Raw genomic sequence first — 4,024 nt, 5'->3', positions numbered from 1 at the left:
TTCCTGGTGTTCGCCCTCGGTGCCTCTGAAGGCCGGTCACAGGGGACTCTTGAGGTTTTATACGATGTCCTCAATTGCGTCCTTTCCTCTCTCTGACATGTTCTCATGTCTAAGAAGGTTTTCACAATCATGGCAGCTTTACCCTCTCCTCGTGTTCACAGCGGCCTCTCTGTGGCGTAGATTTGCTCATGTGAAACACACAGGAGCCTGCATGTGCCTCGTGAGCCGGTGTCTGGAGAGTGCCGTTCCGTCCTCACAGTCGTCACAGTACCGGCCCCCGGGGTTGGGGGGGCCATCATGTCCCTGCCCACACAGGACGATTTGTTACCACAGTAACAAATTTATTAAGCGCAAAGTACTTGTTAATGTAACTATTCTGTTCTATATAAAACTATGATACGGTGTTGAATTTCTCAAGGTTACCTCTCTCCAGGAGATACAGTCGATGTGCTCAACTTTTTGTGAAATGGCCTTTTTTCACTTCTTTCCCTTTACTGTTCTTCTTTTATTTATTTTTTAATGTTTATTTTTGAGAGAGTGGGAGTGGGGGAGGGGCAGAGGGACAGGGAGAAACAGAATCCCATGCAGGCTGCATGCTGTCAGCACAGAGCCTGCCACGGGGCTCAAACCCACACACCGTGAGAAATGACCTGGGCTGAAGTCGGACGAACGCTCCAGTGACCGAGCCACCCAGGCTCCCGGGCTGCTGCTTTTAAAAGAAGCTAAGAGGGGTGCCTGGGTGGCTCAGTCGGTTGGGCGCCGACTTTGGCTCAGGTCATGATCTCGCGGCCCATGAGTTCAAGCCCCGCGTCGGGCTCTGTGCTGACAGCTCAGAGCCTGGATCCTGTTTCAGATTCTGTGTCTCCCTGTCTCTCTGACCTTCCCCCATTCATGCTCTGTCTCTCTCTCTCTCTCTGTCTCAAAAAATGAATAAACGTTAAAAAAAAAATTTAAAAGAAGCTAAGAAATATGAATCTCGCTTCCAAAAGGGAATCAACTTTTAATTAAAAGGAAACTGCAGAGCAAGTCACATGAAACAACACTTTGTTTCTTCAAGCAGTAAATCGGCCGCCTCTGTGCTAACATTCAGAGCATTGCCACCTTCTCGTCTGTTTGGAACTTTATTTGGGGCATGTTTTGGTTGTCACAGTGACTGGGCTGTGCCATTTAGGTTTTGTGAGTGGGGTCCAGAAATTCTTCACGTTATGGTATCTTATCTGCCACACATTGTGTATTGTACAGGCAGTTGTACAGAGGAAGAATTTTTCCACCCAAAAGGCTACCTCTGGTCCCTTTGGAAAACACTGAAGCAAAGAACGGGGCGTCTTTCCAACGCAGGGAGACAAAGGTTTGTTCCTTAAACTAAGGTCAAGTTACAAGCAAGCTTAACTGTGCTCTTCTTTACCAAAAGGGACGCAGTGCTTTTAATGCCACAGAGCGGGACGAATCCATTAGAGACGGACACGACACACACCACGAGGCTGACGTGGCTCCGATGCCGTGGCGGCCGTGTAAGTAAACCCGAGGGTAAGCCCGTCGGTGCCTCCTCACTTTGCTGCTGCTCTGCTCCGCGGCCCTGCTCAGCTGCTGGGGGCCTTCCTGGCTGCTTCCGGCCTCGCGCCGCCTGAGTCAATCCAGTTGTGCTTCAGTAAAGTCTTAAAATGTTTAATGTGCCTCCGTTTGTCTGTTGTCCGGCGCGAAGAGAAGATCCCATGTGATCTGCACCTGAAATGCAGACCCGTTGTGTCCGCAGAGAGATCACGGCTTGTAATAAGCGTGGAAAGTCACAGCCTCGGTGCTGGTTGTTGTCCATCGTGGGAGCGTTGTCAGTCAGCCGTCACTGACGTTGGTTTTCTCTTCAGTGAAACTCAAGCTGAAATGAATGTACTGAGGCAGCTTTTCACTTGTTTTCCAGGCAAAGCCGCCTCCTTGTTTCACCCCCGCATTTTCAGACGGCACAACTCCTGGTGTTAGACTTCGGCTGCACGAGCCCCCCGCAGCGGTGAAACTAAAGATGGTCTGGATACACTCCAAACTCATACACCACATGCAGCTTTGCTTAGAGCCCATCGTCCTGTCACCCCTGTGAGCCTTTCCTGGGGTCCCCTACAGCCAGGCCCCATGCTCCGCTGGCCTGGGGACACAGAAGCATGTGGATACGGACAAATAGGGGAGGGTGAGTCTCTTCGCTCTGCCTGCTGGCGTGTGGGGACCGTGTGCAAGTCCTCCGGGAGACCGCTGCAGAAATAGCCCTCCTGCACTCCCCACCTGTTGTGCGTGTCTGTGCACGAGGGTGCAAGATGCCGCTGTCAGTCTCTCACACACACCCTGACCCGCAAGCCCCTTCTGCACCCTCCAATGTCCCCCATAGCACCCTGTGGATGTTACCGTCATAAGTTCCCTGGGCTCTGTTCCTCTGTAGGTTAATGTCCTTGAAGAAGGAATCATGTCTTTCATTCATCTGCAAATTCTCAGCGCTGAGCATATGACCCAGAAAATGGTACCGATACACGTTCACGTTTCCTGCCCTGCGTCTAACTGGTCCTGAGGTTTACTCTCTCCTGGTGCTTGGATCTGTCTCCTCCCCGCACCGCCCCCCCACCCCGGCAGGGGGGGGGGGGTCACAAGACACCTGTTTAGCTCCAGTTTCAATGTCGATTCCTCTCAGCTCCCGTACCTCATTGTCCCCAGCTCATTGGCACACTGAGCTGTCGTCCCCTTAGACACCTGTTCTAAATCTTTGGAAATTTATTCTAACCTGCTTGTTTGAAATACGACCCTTCCAGCTTAACTATAATTTCATTCAGTACAAACTTATTCCAAATAAAACTTCCCCTCCCACAGCAAAGCTCAGTCTAGTTCACTCAGGGTAGACTCAGTGTTGTCTAAGTAGCAAAATGCAGTTACATGTAATATTTTATTTACAATACTCTGTGTGGACATTGGAAAGACAAATATTGGATGGTACTTGAAGTCATCTTATATGATGAAAATCTCCAAAAGGGCAGAAGGCTGGGCCCTTAGTTTTTACCCCAAGTGACCTTTGTTTCGAACGCTTTTTGTTCTGTGTAATCTGAGCCTACTTTGCAACCAGTTATTTTGAATAGGATTTGATATGTTTTAGTTAAATATAAAGCTGTTGGTCGGAAGTACACCTTTTTTTTATTATAATCATTAACATCTAAAGTATCAAAGCAAAAGAAAAAGCATTTTAAATATCAGAACTGTGGGGCGCCTGGGTGGCGCAGTCGGTTAAGCGTCCAACTTCAGCCAGGTCACGATCTCGCGGTCCGTGAGTTTGAGCCCCGCGTCGGGCTCTGGGCTGATGGCTCAGAGCCTGGAGCCTGTTTCCGATTCTGTGTCTCCCTCTCTCTCTGCCCCTCCCCCGTTCATGCTCTGTCTCTCTCTGTCCCCAAAATAAATAAAAACGTGGAAAAAAAATTAAAAAAAAATATCAGAACTAGAAAGCACGTGACCAAGAATAAAAACCCTTAAACTAAGTATATCTAATTCTGTGGAAACTTGTCGCATGGTCTGCTTTTTTCTCCTTTCCTTACAGATGCATGAAAACATCATCACATGCATTTTTGGTGTTTATATTGAAAAACCAGTGTCCTCTGCTGATAGAGCCTTTCAGCTTTCTTCTGTCTCGCCCCTTCCTCATTCTCTTTATGTATGTATCTACCTACCTACCTACCTACTTAGCAGCCTCTGGCACCCAACATGGCACTTAAACCCACAATTCCAAGATCAAGAGTCACACACTTTCCCACTGAGCCAGCCAGGGGCCCCTCTTTATCCTTTAGAAGAATAGACCTCTGGGGCACCTGGGTGGCGCAGTCGGTTAAGCGTCCGACTTCAGCCAGGTCGCAATCTCGCGGTCCGTGAGTTCGAGCCCTGCATCGGGCTCTGGGCTGACGGCTCAGAGCCTGGAGCCTGTTTCCGATTCTGTGTCTCCCTCTCTCTCGCCCCTCCCCCGTTCATGCTCTGTCTCTCTCTGTCCCAAAAATAAACAAACGTTGAA

General features: G+C 49.4%; 1 long non-coding RNA gene across 1 annotated transcript; it reads left to right on the top strand.

The window, feature by feature from the left end:
* The first annotated feature begins 860 nt into the window (after positions 1–860).
* Positions 861–1,669, top strand: LOC121018347 (uncharacterized). The gene is made up of 2 exons (XR_005785142.1): positions 861–1,348; positions 1,439–1,669. It is a non-coding gene; the product is annotated as an uncharacterized LOC121018347 (long non-coding RNA).
* The last annotated feature ends 2,355 nt before the right edge of the window (positions 1,670–4,024 follow it).

The sequence above is a fragment of the Herpailurus yagouaroundi genome, unplaced genomic scaffold (assembly GCF_014898765.1).
Source record: "Herpailurus yagouaroundi ecotype Mexico unplaced genomic scaffold, PumYag 219, whole genome shotgun sequence".
NCBI lineage: Eukaryota > Metazoa > Chordata > Mammalia > Carnivora > Felidae > Herpailurus > Herpailurus yagouaroundi.
The sequence above is the reverse complement of the archived record's forward strand: the minus strand, read 5'-3'. Positions and strand labels throughout refer to the sequence as shown.